Source organism: Bacillus rossius, chromosome 1 (assembly GCF_032445375.1).
Source record: "Bacillus rossius redtenbacheri isolate Brsri chromosome 1, Brsri_v3, whole genome shotgun sequence".
NCBI lineage: Eukaryota > Metazoa > Arthropoda > Insecta > Phasmatodea > Bacillidae > Bacillus > Bacillus rossius.
This window is the reverse complement of record NC_086330.1, coordinates 56,728,371-56,746,169: the sequence shown is the minus strand read 5'-3', so window position 1 is coordinate 56,746,169 and position 17,799 is coordinate 56,728,371.

The following is a 17,799-nucleotide window of genomic DNA, read 5'->3' as shown; positions in this document are numbered from 1 at the left end:
GGTAGCCTTCCATAGTTCTAATTTTACCCAACGGTCTCATTGATCCTCATGACGTTATTTTAGTCGTCACTACTACGCAACGTTGCAGTGGAAGAGAACCTGAGTCATTTTAATATATAGTGTGCATACCTCCTGATAACAACGTGATTCTTTTTTCGTGACAGTGATTATAAAACATATAGCTAATACACTATTCAAAATTCATACATTCATCTTCAAATAGATTTTGTGAACCATTTTATTTAACTAATATAATTTAATAAACATAGAAATTATAACATTTTATAATAGAATAAAGCCGTGGGTTTTATTAACGGTGTTCGTAGAAGGAATTAAAATTACGAAACAGATAATGGTTAGAAATAATACATTTGGAACACACAATATTACACTCGAGACAAACTCAATGTTGCAAGAATACAGAGTTTATCCAAACAGGTGTGTGTTATGTCCGGCTAAAAGACTACAAGCAATGAACTCACAAAAATAATGCTTATTAATTATTTCAGAGGTACTTGCCTTGTATTGGTCTCAATAGCAAACGTAAAACAATAAATAAAATATTGAAATGTAATGCACAATGTTAGTTTTAATCCTGTTATCTATATATTTTTTTAATGTACATCCATACGTTTGAAAACAATCTTTGCAGTTTATGATGGAAAAATTTCAAAATATATATTTTAAGTAACTGGTTTAACTGAAAGTTAATATTTAAATAGTTTGACATAATATGATATTTTGTTGAACGACGCAAGTACTTAACTGAACTAGACATACAATAACATCTCTATATGGTCATAGAGTGACTATATGCCCCGAATATTTCACACAATTCCAGAGTAATTTTATGTTTCTGAGCTCAGAGAGTAGAAATGAAGATTGTTGAAGTTCAGGACCTCTGAACCTGTCCCTCATTGATTCAGGATATCTGTAAAAAAGCTAGGAAAGTGTCTACCACTACGACCTAAGTGAAAATCTGTAGTCTAGAATACTTTTTTTCTCCTTCGGATTAGCTGAAAATTCCTAGAATTTGATTTATCTCACCACCGATGACACCAGGAAAGGTCTCAGCTCTGAAGAATTCGTGTGACACTTAACATCAGCTATCACCTACGAAGTTGTATACTAGGACCGTAACGACTACCTATTTCTGATCAAAATGCAATCCAAACGTCCTAGACTTGGACTCTAGATGAGATCTAGTTCAAATCGCGGACTTCGCGCATCTTCCTGTCCCCAGTGCGGGATTCCTGGACCATCGGGACCGCCTCACGCACAGGAATCATCTTGCCCCGTCCGAAGCCTAGACTCGACATTACATTTCTGTTTCTGATTATGGAAGAAAAATCACTATTCAAGTTCATTCGATGGCCAAGCAACAACCATTCTAGGATAAACTATGGAAGACTCAGAAATTCATATTTGTCGAGCTTAGTAAAGGGAGGTGAATATAATGACATGTGAATAATTGAAGCATAGTATACCCGAAAACTGAATATTAAATCATAAAATAACAATATTTAGAGAAACGAAAACCGAATATAAATATATTCAAAAGAGAAACTTCTAGATACAACATATCCGGGTTGCTCTAATACACAAACTCAGTAATGACAACAGAAATAAACTAACATATATAAGATTAAAACATATGATTTATGAAATAATAATAATAATAATATGTAATCATGTCCAATGTTTACAAAATAACAAAACTATGTTTTTAAAATAATTACTGAAGTGAATCTTCTTTGCTGAGGGGATAAACTTTTTCAAAAATTACGAAAATTCCGATTGCATGAAGGAAAATACCTAGGTATGTGGTGGGGAAACAGGGATAAGAGGGAAATAGTTAATTACGTGGTGTGGCAACTGATAGAGGAGACGGAAGGGAAAGGTAGAATTGACGCAGCATACTTGCGCTCTTGTGCTCTCGCACACTTGCTCACTTTCATATGCGCGGTTGTTTCTTGCGGGTGGAAGTCGCGCTATCCCCACTCCGGGGCCGTTGGCGCTGTCGGTGATCGCTGAAGCAGCCTTGAGCTCCACGTGGCGGCGTGCAGCTCAGGTTGAACCCTGCCATGCTGCAGTGATAGGCGGGTCGCGGGGGTAGGGACCCGGCTGCGCCTGACCCCACCTCGACTTTAGGGACTATTTGGGCAGAGGGCAACACAACGGGGTTTGAGCTTATTGTTTTACACCGTGTCACGGGCCATATTAGAAATAAAATATTGTTCTCTCATACATGTATTATTAATTTAATTATTTGTGTAAATCATTATTGTTAAACAGTGTTATCTGAGTATTGTTTTAGCTGTGTAATTAATATTTCTGCTGGTACAATGCTTTTAACGCTTTAATTTTACATGAGTAATTATTTGTAATTATTATTATTATTTGATTAACTAAATCACATATTGTATTATATTTACGAACCACGATTTTGTTTATATGTTAAGTTCAACTAAGAGGCGTGAATATTTCTCGATCGGAGTGTAGATGTGGGTGACTGTAGCTCAACAAAGTAGTTCTATTCGAATACCATGTTGTCACTTTCACATGCCAGATACCTACCTCAGACTACACAAGTCCATTTGGACAATTAGTTAAGCTGCATAAAATACCTAACTATCAGCAAGCAAGTTTAAGAATGATTTAAAATCAATGTATTTTTTAAAGTATGATAAAAAAATTTGTAATTTTTTTATTCAAAGAAACTTTAATTTATTTATTCGTGTAGAAAATAATTTTATCATTTGAGATCATACCCGCGTCCTTACTATTCTCAATTATTATCTCTTGTTCTTTAAAAAAAATTGTATATTATCTCTATCTATAACTGATAAGCATGATGTTTCAGTTCTGTCGCGCGTGGACTCCACGGACAATTTTTTTTCTTCATAATGTTGGTAATTTTTGAAATTTATATATGTTCATTTGTTGACACGCGTATTTTTGGTATAAAATTAGCTTTAGATTCAAAAAAGGCACATTAAAAAGTTATAACGAAGAAGGATATAAACGAAATATGTGCATACTTAAATTTAATAATTATATTTTTATAGACTGTGGTTTTTAAAAATATTTTATTTTGTATTTTAATTTTAATATTTTAAAAACAGTGATTCATACTTTGCCATCAAAAATTAAAATACGATGAATGATAATCATATAAATCATATACTTCCATATGCATATTATAAAATTTATTAATGACAAGATAGTATAAAATATTCTACAAAATATCACTTGATAATAAAACTTTTTTTTGTCAATATAAATTGATTAATAAAAGTTTCTTAAGTGCTTACACAGGAAAACTATTTTTAGTATTATTAGGTCTTTAATATATCTGTAACTTCGTTGTTGACAAGTTGTAAAAACCTTAAACAAATTAAATGAATTAATCTCGCGTGAAATTAGTGAGTAGAACAGGTGACGGACATGGAAGAATCATGAAAGAAAGCGGCCTTGAGATAAGACAGTGGAAGTAGATAGTCGGCGAGTTTCGCATTTTGATGAATGTCCGACTTGTGTAGGTTTCGACAACGAAAGCTACGACTCTTTAAAAAGGTTAGTCTCGACCTCCACAAATAATTTTCCCGACGTTAGGTCTCAAGGTGTCAAGCTAGAAAAATTGGTTTCGCTATCACCGCGTTAATTTCGAAATTGATATTTCATTTATTAAAACATTACAGTTTATTAAATCCACTTATAATGAAAATAACCTTTTTTTAAAAACATTAAAACATGTTTAATTTGTTTCCCATTTTATTTTTACAAACATTTAATGCAATATAAATAAAAAGTATAGGCCTATTAAAAAATTGACTGGAGAAAAGTAAATCAGTGAAAGTAAATGCAGAAACAATCAACTTCTGTCAAAGAACACATTTTCGGAAACCCATCCGTCTGAAGTTACAGGTGTGAACAGAAGCGCTCGAAATCGAATTTCGCGCGCCTCAGGGCAAGTCTCCAGTGGCTGGGAGGACGAGCGATCGCAGCGCCCTCCCATCTGAGCGGTCCCATCTGAACCCAGCACTCACTTGCAGGCACGACTCTACTTACCGTGTCCACTCAACACTCAAGGTAAACACTTGCTGGCCAAGACGGGGCCTAACCTGCAAATTAATTTTGACGTGATAACGTCTAATAAATCGATGAACGCCGGCTGCACGCACGAAAAAGTGTCCCACTACGGATGTCCCACTACGGATGTGCCCTATTTGCTCATTGTACGCATGCGTGGCATCTCTCTTCATGCTCATTGTAGGGCCCACGCATGCGTGGCATCTCTCTTCCACTCGATTGGAACGACCATCGATTTGACTTTTCAATCATATTTTCGTCGTTTGAATTATTAATATTATGTAATTTAACGATCGTCCACCGATTTTCAGCACAATCGGTACAGTTATTTAAAAGTAATGTTAAATATTCAAATACGTTTTGAACCAACAATGGTGTTTTACAGTTACACATTATAATTCAAATTACAACCGGGATCTTTTGCACAATGTTTTAAAAAATATTGTAACACATTATAAATAAGTTCGGTGTATTTGGGATGCGTATTTGGTATAAAATCGAGTTATTAAAACGAAATAATATTATTCCCCTACCGTGAACAAAATTTTTATAAATGTATATATACCATCTGAAAATATTAATTATTGAATATGGCCTAGTGGCTCAGCAGTCAGTGGCGCTATCTTCTTATTGTAAGGTTGTCGGTTCGAATTCCGGTAGGTGCGAGTTTTTTTTGTACTTGTAAAAATAAATACGGCGCACGTAACATTTCAAAAATAATAAATATATTTGAATAATAAATGTAAATAAAAGTAAATTTATTAATTAAATTGTACATTTCATTTCACTTCTTTGTATCCATACAAAATAGTGATAATTCAATAAAAATGATTCAATTTTATTCATAAAAGTATACAGAGGTAGATTTTATCATACAAAAGATAGAAAAATTTAACAAAAAAATTCTTCCTCAAATATTATAATATTTTTAATGCATAAATGGTTTGGTTGCAAAAACTTATTACGGCTCAGTGTCAGGCCGAATATATTTCCTTTTCTTCTGGATCAATCATTTCATCAATGTTTTGTTATGACGTTGTCACGTTAAACTATCGTCCGTAAACCGACTTTACAGACAACCAATTTTTTTTTTTTAAAAATAAGGAAAAATAACATAAATCCAAAAATTCTTGAAGAGTGGCAGAACATTTACAGCAAGGTAAAGTATGTTTTTTTGTATTTGTCATTTTATTTCATGCCTCTCTTTTAAACAAAAACATGTTTATAAAATTTGATAGGTTTAATATATATCTACATATATATACACTACGAATGATCAGATTCATTAGTTTTATGGAACAAGATGAACAAATATATAAATGATGTGATGATAATCACATTAAATTCAAACAAATCTGTCATTATCCTGTATCAAAACACTAAAAAAGGGAAAATAGTAGTCAAGAACATCCAACCAATTTATAGAGACAATGTTCAGGTATTTAAGAGCTAAGGATACAAATATTAGCTAGCATCCGTTTGAGCGAAAGATATAGAAAAGTGCAGAACTAGACAATGGAAAAAAAACCATTATGAGCTTCCATGAAAAACAATAACTTTTATTTTAAACAGTTGCATCACACAAACACAAGTACATAAAGATATCGTCATTCTACAAAAAAGAAACATTACAGGCAACTATCATTACTCAGAAAGCAGAAAATAGACTCTGAAAAATAACTGGCAGTTACTTTAAAAATAACAGACAACTAGTACACTACTGAGCTCTCTTAAACCTCATACTTTGCGTGATCTCTCTATCTCTCTCTTTCTCCCTCTTTAATGCGTTCAATGTTGTGTCGGCATCGTAATTCTCTCTCAACTCTCTCCCTAATGTACTTAAAACCCGAGTATACGTAACCTACAATCCCTCTCTATTTCCTCCTATTCCCCCTTAATCCTCTAGGGATTCGAAACATCGGAGAAGCAATTGAATCCTTCTAGCATATTCTTCACTATTCTGTAGTAGACTCGGCACAATCGATATCTAGACGGGGCTTCCACTTTTGTAATCATGACTTGTCCAGTTGGTTTCCCTGAGTTTTTGGTTATGTTGAAAAGAAGATAGTTCACTCAACCCTTTACTCAGTCTATGGTTGCTCTAAATGTTTACCGTTTTAGCAGTATCCTAGCTACTATGACTTTTTGATAATGTTTATAATGGAAACATACGGGAAGCCATCTTTTCACAGGCGAGAGAGCCAAACGCCCGATCGTGTATCTTCGGGTTTTTTTTAGTTCATTGTAAATAAATATGGCGGTGTTGATTAAAGGAAAGACAAAACATTGTGGACGGTTGATTTGGTTAGGGTATCTACATTAAAGATACTGTGAAATCATGTAAACGGTTTGCTAGCGCTGGATAGCTATACATTAAAAAGTTATTTGCTAAGCAACCATAAAATGATTTTACAGTATTTTTAATGTAGCTTTACTTACCTAATATCACCAACGATCCACAATGTTTTAAAGTGTTTATAATGTAGCTAACCTATCCTAATCGACGGCAAAATTTAATGCCACACCGGTTTATACAATGAGATAGAACGGCGTATGACGTATGAGTAAGCTACATCCCAAATAAATACACCTGTTGTGGTACGGAAAAAAAAGCGAGCATGAACTTCGGGGAACTTCGGGTGTGGCTCTCTTGTCTGTGAAATGAAGGCTTCCCGGAAACATACAGTTACAGGGATAAGAGCCACACCCGAACAGTTCCTAAGTTATCAGAATTTTGCCGATAGCCATATTACAAGGAATTATATATATTTACAGTCAAATATATATATATATATATAATGCTAACCTTACATAACCAACCTTTCATTTTAGTTATGATAACCATACCTGAACTAATCTAACCTACCCTACCCCTGTAAAAGTATGAAACTATTATTAATTACATCTAAATTTTTATTCAGTAAATTTCAGAATTTTTTGAGTTGTGGTTGAGGTTTTCAGCCTTGTCAGTTTTTAAAATTCATATTTGTTGTATTATTTAAATGTAACTATAGTCACTGTATTCTATGATACAACTATTAAATTCCATTTTATTGTGGTTAATGTCCCTTAATATTTGTTTATTTTCAAAATAAATTTGTGTCACACATTGGCTCTGAAATTAGGGATTCGCGTATAATTTACTATTAAATAAATTAACTCGAAAAAATTGAAACGCCCACCATGACCGAGAGGGTTCACGTAACTTTAAAATATTCCAGTGAAAGGGTTGAAGTTTGCCATGTGTCCAAATAGTTCTTGGTTCAATCACAGATGACAGCACACGTCGCAATTAACTAAGAGGCCCTCTATTATTATCTTTAACTAACCAGTCTCCCCGCATACAATCTCTCTGATCCTTGTGAACTGTAGACTATCCTCTTTGTGACAACACATGCTATCGTTTTCTTCAAAATAATTTACAGGTCAATTAGTAATTTATCATGCTCTCAACAGTGTTTTTATTGTAAGAAACACTGAATAGGACATAAACGAAAGAGCTCAACATTGCCGAGCTAATCCGTACGGATCCGTCTCCATCTGCGTGCCATTGTAGAACGGGTCTTAGTGAGTTCGGTGTGTGATTACAGAGCTTACGAACAACAGCATGACAGAGTTTACGTTTACAGAGATAGATTATATGCACATAATGTGGGCAGCGGTGAGAGAAATTACTGCAAGAGTAGTGCGCATTTACGAAAGGACTCTTTCACAACGGAAGTGAACCAAGTAGGACGACACGTATAAGGCTAAACTAGCGACTGGCTGAAATGGGGAGTTCAATTCCACACAGGGTTATCTACACAAAACTGTCAGCTGCTAGTGCGTATGGCTAGCTCTAAGGCTGGGCTCAAGTTGTGACGCAGTTCGGTGAGATGATGTGTGCCTCATTGTTAAGTGTCCGTAGAACACAGAAATGAATGCAACAGCGAATGTTCGCACGCAGGGTGGAGTGACTCAGTTTCAGCGCTTGCGTGCTCTCAAAGGCCCGAGCTTGTTTACAGAAGCTCCGTCAGAAGACCGAGAATAAAGTGATACTTTAGTCATCATCATAACTCAGTATTCTGCAAACTGCAAAATCTTTTTTTAAATATACTCAATTTTGTCTTATAGTTAATTTTTGATTAATAATTTCTTAATTATTGAAATATTTTTTTATTCAGTTTATTTGTTCGGAATGAAAAAAAAATATCTTAAATTAACATTGCAGATAGTTTTTCTTCAGTCCCAAATAGAAGCTACTACTTGATGCATTTCACCATACAGCATCTATTGAATCTCCGACTAAACTAATGCAATCCGGAAAACTGTCCATGTTTTACACGATAAAAGTTCTTATATTTTTCATTTGAAAAATCGTCATTGAGGATGAACTATCCGATAGTCTTACTTGTATACCCAACTCTGCTTTTCGGAAGGTTTTCATGACACAATGTTGTAATTATTTCGTTTTCAAGATCATAAGAATCAGATTCTGTACTTAGTAAAGATTAAATAAACATTTCAGTCGTCACGCCTAACGTCACAGACACGCAGTGGTGCCATAACTGCCGCCTCTAATATTACTCTCCCAGCGGTAGTCGTCCTGCTTCTCAGCCAATGAAGAATATACCCAGATGGGAGCGAAATTGCCATTATTGCTCTATTTTTCTTGCCTGTAACTTTGAAGTTTGCGTTTCCGAACATATGTTCATTAACATTTATTATATCTGGGCACATCTGCGACCACTTAGATTTATGCCCAGCAATTTCCGTGCATCCGGTATATATGAATTCAGGTTTTATTATCGGCCAATTTGTACGGGCGTCAACGTGTCGTTGCAAAGATGACGTCTCCACCAGGTTTCAACCCAACTGTGGCAATTCTGCAGGTGCATATCGACCCTGGGGCACGCCTAGCGTGTCTTGGCGCATGGCGACACTTCGACGAGGCAGCGCCGCGTGCCGGGGCGACCCCGTGCTCACGCCACGGCGCACCCAACCGCACTAGAGAGAGGGCGGGCGTTCTCGACGGCGGAGGGCTGGTGGGTCAGCGCAGGCCGTCGACCCCCTGCGGGCCCGCGCCCTTGTGTTGCCTCGCTGCGCCGCAGGCACGGGACTCACACTGTGAGTAGTGCGAAACAGGAGTTTCAGACGCAGTTCTGTGCCCGGCCATCATCAAGGATTCCTGTGACCCCTACTGAAGAAGTCCTCAAAATCAAACGAATTCCCCCCCCCCCCCCTTTTTTTTTGGTGGGAGGTTTCTTAATTTGAAAGTGTTTGTCTCATTTTTCTTTAAAAAAAATTAAAGGCCATTTTACTTACTTCGGTTACAGTTTGTCTCACAGCGGCTTACATTCCTTATACTTGACTTGCCAAGATTTTATCATCTTGTATGCGACCCTGATGTTTGACGTGCACCAATCATACATTTGGGAAATATAATAAGAAAGTTGATGTTTTATTTTATTTCCATAAAAAATACAAATATTTTATAATAAACAAACTTATGCGATTGGCGTTGAGATTGTTGGTTCAAAGGGAACTAGTGAAAAAAAATTAATTAATTATAATAAAATATATATTTTTAAAGTCTCTAAAATATATACAATATTAAAAAAAGTTTTATTCTTTCATAAAATTTGAATTTTTTTCCCCCAATGAATGCACTTAAAAATAATTTCACAGACAGTCGTTCACTAACCATCCATCGCCATAAGTTGACTGAACCACACTACAACCAAAAGGCATGTTAAATATTATCGGTGGTCGTGGCGTGCTTTATTTTTTTTCTATTTCATTGTATTTAATAGAAAATTATACCTGAATCCTTAGTTTAACAACCTCAGCCTTGAAGCCTGGGCCCGGATGACTTATTGTATACTACTAATATCTTAGTTTTATTGTTCAAGAAAACATAAGAAAGAATATTGCACACGTGTCTGTAATGAAGAACTATTTTTCCTTTGTTTTTAAGGTGTAATTTTTGTTATGAATTTAAAATCTAAAATTGAGTTTCTCTCGACAAGAAACACCTATTTGTTAATGGCACGGACATCGTATCTTAAATTTTCAACTGATTCATTTAGAACACTTAAAATGGTCTACATTAATAAAGGTGGAACTCATTATGGCAGACGTGAAATTTTAATACAAGATGGCGGAATCTAAGATTGAGGCTGAGACATCACATTCAAAGATGGTGGAATCCAATAAAGTGTCTGTGACATCATAATCCAAGATAGTGATACTTAGCAGAAGAAAACTAAATTTCCTATACAACGTCATCCAAGATAGCAACCTCCGAAAGACGAAAACAAGATGGCGACTGCGGCATTATTGTACAAAATTAAGGAATCCAAGATGGCGGATAAGATGACATAACCAAAGAGGTGGAATCCAAAATTGCGACATCCAGCAGAAAAAAACCATGTGGTGGACATTATGTCATTCAAGATGGTGACCTCCAGTGGACAAAAGCTAGATGGTGGTCACCATGAGATCAAAACAAGATGGTGACTGAAGATAAATTCCAAAATGGTAGAATATAAGATGACAGAAGTTACGTCATAACACAAGATATACGTAATGTATAGTAAGCTCCTTACTTACTGCTAAAGTGGATTTTTCAATATAATTTTTTTTTAAACGAAATTCGCCCCTTTTAATTTAAGAGTGGTGGAATTTCGATAAATTGTTAGGAAAATTTGGTAGTTTTTCAATGTTTTCAAACAATTTCCAATATGTTGACATGTATAGTGGTTCATTATAGATATTGTTACGAATGCGAGAGACCAGACCACGATGCCAGGGTTGGAGCTGGCTGGCGGCCCTGCACGGCCACTGGCGTCACGCGCCGGGTCACGTGCCTCCACTGACGCAAGGCATGCCACGCGCGCCTGGCCGGATTACAAGAGTCGTCACCAACCCCTCCCCCCACTACACAGTCATCGTCCTGTCACGGCGCTGTTATCTATTGCTGAGTGGCCTTGAGACTTACACGGGCTGCCGCGCGAGTAGCAAGAATAAACACCACCTTTCTCGATGTTTCGGGCTTCGGGTCGACCCGGGATGACGTGACTCGTCACAGCTATTCTATTCTCGTCGGTTCGAGAAGGGCACCCCTGAGTTTCTTAAGCAGCGACGCCGGCCTTCGCGTGAGTTTGTTGACGGAGTTCCACGACGAGTGCAGCGAGAGTACCACGGCAGAGTCCAATGAAGAGTTCCGTGACGGGTGCCGTGTGAGTTCCGCGTCGAGTCCCACGACAGTTCCAAGTGAGTTCCGTGACGAGTTCCGCGGAGTGATGCGTGAGTGATGCGTGAGTGCCGAGTTCCGAGCGAGTTCCACGACAGTTGCGAGCGAGTTCCACGTCAGTTGCGAGCGAGTTCCACGACAGTTCCGAGCGAGTTCCACGACAGTTCCGAGCGAGTTCCACGACAGTTCCGAGCGAGTTCCACGACAGTTCCGAGCGAGTTCCACGACAGTTCCGGAGTTCCGAGAGTTCCACGAGCGAAGGGAGTATGACATCGGCGAATAGGGTGAAAGACCCCCCCTTCCCCCCCGAGAGTGGCGTGACGCGGAGTTCGACTGGATCATGAGAGTGTGCCGATTGAGTGGTGCGAGACTGTGTGTGTGAACAGGCTCTAGGCAAGGGGCGAACCACTGTTTAACCTAGCTCCAGGGAGGAGTGTGATCTGCGGAACTTGACAGACATTGAGTGTCTTGAGAATAAACATTTTTAAGTGCCAGTTATTTGTAATATGAAATTTTTAAGTAAAATTATTTTTATTAATGTAAGTATTAGTAATTAATAAAACTGTAATAAAACTCATTTGGGTTATCCCTTACGAACCCTGTTTTCCCCCACATTAAATCGTAACAATATGACTAATACTGTTTATCGAAAAATCACAGGCAGGTGATGAAGCACCAGTGTTCGCAAGTGCACACTCCGCACGATGTAACGGAACAAATCTTCCCCACTGACGATTATTCTCGTTTTTCATTACTTCTGCCATTCTCAAGGCGCCGTTGCGGTGTCAGACCTTGTCCTGGTATCACGCGCTACATCAAAGAAACGTGCTTATTGAACAATCCTGTTTCAAAGGTTATCGTGTCTTTGAAAGCTCCACACTTTAGAGAAGAAGGAAAAAAAAAGGTAATTGTATATGACGAGAAACACTTTAGTCGCAAAAGACAAGAATAAAAAAAATAATTTTTTTAAAATTCTTTTTTGATCACGTTCCCCCGTGGCAAAAAAAAATTGTTATCCTCGTCTGCTCTTTCATTATTCTAAATCCGCGGTGCGCAGAAACTTAGCCGGAGAGAAAGAAGAAAAGTTTTTTTTTTTTCAAACTAATTACTCTAACGCCGGGAAACTTTACTTGTCCAACCTGGAAAACTCTCCCCGCGTCCAGATATCCTCTCCTTCTGTGTCTCTCCCTCGCACGGGAACAAGCAGCTAACTTCAGCAAGCCGGCGTGACGCGTGCAGACACGGTAAGTCACGTGGTAACTGCAGTGCCCGGCTGTTCGGTGAGTATAGCTGGACTCGGGGAGGAAGGACGAAATTGCGAGCGAGGCAACTTCCAGCATGTAACTGCTGCTCTGCAGTGGACGACTTTCATTAAACCTTTCCTATATGATGGTCACAAACATATTTTGCGGCAAATAAACACACGAATATGCGTAAAAATATATATTTATAACTTATACTCAAAAATCCTAATCAGTGATTTTTAAAATAAAATTTGTAAGTAGGAATATTTTCTCAAAACACAATTACTCTAATGTTAAGGCCTAAATCATGGGTTTTATAAAAAATCTCACTATTTCCTTAAACAACCATGAAACACCGAACTTACTCCATCAGTTATAAAATAATTACACTGAACAGTTTACTGCTTTATGATTTTTACTTTTTAGGCACCATAATTAAAATTCATTACTTTATGTAAATTTCAGTAACTTTTAAGTAACATAAAGGGGAAAAAAATTATATGAAACGTAACGATTGGCGTTGAATGCTTAGTTTTACGTAAAATCCGAAGCTAACTGGTGGATAAATTCAACACTATAGCAAACCCTATAACACAGTGTGTTATTTCAATACAGTGTCCTTATTCCACAACTTTTCTGACACATATCCATATCGGTATACCACTATATATATATATATATATATATATATATATATATATATATGTACATTAAATATCTTTTACCCAAAATGTGATATGCAATTTATCCTGTTCTACCACGTTTTTTACATTATAAATCAGACAAACAACCATTAGAAATTGACATTTCATTTTTTAATATTTATTTTTAAATTATTACTCATTATTTTAAAAATGTTCAGAAGTTCACCTATATCTTTCAAGCGTTACAATACATGTTTATCACATAAACAAGTACCTTGTTTTTTAAACTTATATTTAAAAAAAATTATTTTTTAATGTTTACTGCCCTTCCCTATAACTTGTGAAGCATTTAAATACTCAAATTATAAACATATAATAATATAATATCAGTAGAACAATACAATAAATTAACTAATAATTTAAGCTACCTCTGTAAACGTCCAGAACTTAAGTTTTGTTTCATTTATAGATGAATAACATATAAATCATATTTACCTTTTGTACATTTTAAAACTTGCCTAGCATTATTACTTACAGATATCTTGTAGTTTTTATATTTTCGTTATTTTTCATGGGCTTTAATTTAAAAAATTCCTTATTGCCATGAAATTAACAAATTTTCATTATATTTTGGTCACAATAAAGTTATACTTTCTTCAAATTAGATTTTTGTAAAGAATTTTCGTACAAATTATTTTGGTAGAATTGATGGTATTTCTACTGCCCAAGGTAAAAAAAATTCTTACATGTAATGATAATTATAATGCCTGGTTCACAACAAATGTGACGTATCTACGAGTAAGTAACCAAGAACGATGATTTCCAGTTTCCATACGCTAAACCATACCTCGTAAAAATAAATTTTACTTTATAATACTTCCTATTTTAGTTATTATTTGCATACATATAATTTAATTTTTTTTGTTAATTCTGAACATTATAAAACTCTCAAATTATTTAATATTTTAATTTTTTTTAACTTTTAATTATCACAAGTTGCACATGCCGATTCCTGGCAAAAACGAAGAATACGACATTTCCTGCCAGCTGCAAGGTATATCGTTAAGTGGTAGGAATTATCGTGAAATGTGAAAATTGATATGTAAGCTTACTGTATGCCATGCCACAAGGACAGGAGACCAAATATCATTGATGAGTTTTTTTTACCTTTCGTCGTTATATTAGCTAGATTATTGTAGCAACGCACCAAAAATAATTTCAGGGCTGCTACAACATATGCTGAAAAAAATTTTAAAACCTTTATTTTCCTTGTAAATTTTTAATACATCTTTTACTATTTTTTTGTATATTTTACATACAAAACTAGCATTAAAACTTAATATTTATTTAAGACAATTTTTACATACGATGCATAATAAAAATCTGTAAAGGGAAAATATAAATATTTCCATGTTTGTAAAGTACGCGATTTCTAACAGTGGCTTTGAAGGAAACAAATATGCAAAAAAATTCCATAGCATTGGGTGTTCATTCCGTACAAGTATTTATTAATTTACTCCATGCCTTCGACCTTCAGTACCGCCTCCGTTCACTGCCTCGGAGGCACGCAGAGTAGCTGTGGGAGGGGGGGAGGGCACCCAGAAAGGTCACATTCCAAACTTCGCCCTATTTCGGGTCGCCCTTACCGGCCCGAAGCCTGCGGTCGCGTGCGGAGCTCATTCATGACCGGCCGCTCCGCCGTGACGCGTCTTCGCCGTCGTCGCCCGTTTTTAAAACCGTCTCGCCCTGCCTCCCCCTCCCCTCATTTTTTCCCCCCTTTCATCGCGATCCCTTCTATATTTCGGCCAACGCCGGTTGCGGGTCCGTTTTGTCGTGGCCCTCGGCCAAGGCACGTCGTCGTATTTATAGTGCCCCGTCCCGCCCAACTTGCCTGTCTCTACCCCCCCCCCCCCCCTTTTCTATCGACCTCTCGTTCGGGAACTGGAGTGATGGCCACGTGGTCACTGCCACTTGAAGGTCGAGCGCTTCGGACTTGAACTGCCAGTTGCGACTTCATCGTAGTTAGTGGTCAACACTCCCGAGATGTCGACTTCAAATAAGCGCGAGCAAAGGCGTAGGCAGTTCAAATTGAAAAAAAAAATAAAAGGAGGGAGGAGATTTTTCTAAATAAAGCGCATTACATTAGAAATCATAAGGTTATTTTCTTATGTCTCCTAACAAATATGATGTAGTGTCTTTATTTAGTAATACGATTTTTCAAAGTCTTCAAAAACAAATAACTAACCTGTTAGTCAATTTCTCATGTTTGTTTTTGTTTGAATATAATGTTTCTACTTTCTTTAAATTATTCATAATATTGAGAGTTTTGATTTAATATAATTTTTTCGAAATATGCTACTGCAATTTTGCACTGTTTGTCGATGAAAAATTTTTAAGAATGCAAAATAAGAAATAAAAATGAAAAACCCACAGATGTAGAACAGATGGACCCAAAGATGAAATAACATTTTTCTTCTTAATTTACATTCTTGAATTTTTTCCATTTCAAACAATGCAAAACTGCAATAGAGTTATGTCCAAAAAAAATTTATCTATTTTTTTTTTTCTTTGTAAATGGTAGGGGAATTTACCACTTATGCCTCCCCTCACTCTAAATTCACCTTTGTGTTTGTGCCCATCAAAAGACTTCCCTATATTTAACATGTATTGTTGTAGTCGAATGACAGACAATCAGAAGAAACATTTCAACGCCTCAGCTTTTTTATTATAAATAAAATAAATTAATAAACTGGCAGCGAGTCTCTGTGATCAATACTAAAAAACGTATTCCACTCAGACGAATAGAAGTAGCCCCAGTAGAACTGATCACCCGAACTTACATTAGAAAGGATATTGGTTTTGTAATTCTGCCCCACGCATTTTGATTTGTGTTTCTGTACGTTTTGTACTCTTGTACTTGCTAAATTATCATACTCTACCAATTCAAATTCAAATTCTGGGACATTCTAAAGCAATTCCTTAACATCATTCTTATTGATTGATATTTTGTCCAGCATTGGTAAGTTATCAATCTTAACTAAAGTGCCTGTTAAAAAATCACTTTATACTCTTCGCAAACTCTGTAAGAACAAATGAGCAGAGATATTTTATAGCTCACAGAACATTTTGGATCTTCTACGTTTTTATTACACTGAGTTAAGATTCTCAGAGATAGGAAAGGGGCTGTCCTATATACAAAAATTTTATTTTGTTAGTCAAATTGTGTAAAGCTTCGTGTACAAATGTCACTGACCCCCGCGAGGACAGAAGGCAGTGACAGCCCCTAACACTTGCTAGGAGCAGCCACATTTACACGCGGAAAACAAAACATTGCAACTTTAAATCGCTAAAAACAGTGCATTGTAAAACACCGTGATTATCATGATAGCTGCTCGTTATTTACAAGCCTGTGGGCAGAGAAAAACAAATAATAACAAATGGTTTAAGGGGGACCAAGTTAAAGGTGTTAGCGAAAGAAAGTATGTTTTACCTGTTGGTGCTTTTAATATGATCGTACTCCGTACAATGGCTACATACTTCATGGAGTGAGTTTGCCTGCACCTTGCATACAACTTATGCAGTTTACCATGATTAAACATACATTTTTAAAAATATAAATAATAAATATTTCAATACAATTACATTTATCAATAAATATCCCGTGCATGGGTACTCTACTGATGTAAATACATATTATTAAGCTAAAAAAAATTATCTAGCGAATTAAATAAAACACCAAAATGACCCAAAAAGTTACAAAATAAAATGATAGTAGCCTTTTTTTATTTACGTGTCTTTCAGATTGTTCTTATACATCGCTCTGGACAGCCTGTTTAAAGTTACGTTAATATTGGCCTATATATACATATATGTATGTAATCTTAAGAACTCTTTTTACAGACCCACAGTATAATGCGGCCTAAAACTACCATCTCAGTTCGCCGCGGCAAAATGCCATAACGCATTTGTTACGTGTACATACTTGCACATGCCTGTTACTGTTATTCCAATGCAATAAAGCACAGCTGGGAGACGTCGTGCTACTTGTTATATCGGGACTGGGCGGGTGACTTACTTGATAGTGCGCTGAAAGGTGCGCAGACGGTCCACGCAGTAGCTCGTAACATTTTGTCTCTTCAACTTTACTGGAAGGCGAACCAGAGACAGTCTTCCCTGGCACAAAAACGGACTTACCTTGTAGCTGAAGTCTACAGCTGGCTGTTGACGTAGCACAGATCCGGAATGACTACACCAAATAGCCGATTATTTTTACGGCGCGCCCGATAACCACACGTATCGCGCACCTTTAAAATTTCTTCAGATCGTCATGTACAGCACTTCCGAACACTTCGAAAGCCACGCGCTGCTCTTGCGCGCCCGGTGCAAACCAAGTAGCAACTACCTCCGCGGGCCGGGTGAAGCGCGTCATATTGCGCGCGAAGTTCCGCCCGCGAGCTATCGCCTCGCTCCAGTCCACCCGGCGACACACGACAGTGGCGACACAGCTCTGTGTTCGTGCGCGGCAGAAAGTAGTCACTGTCTTACACTCTTCAACCACACACCAACGTATTAAAATTCATGCCCG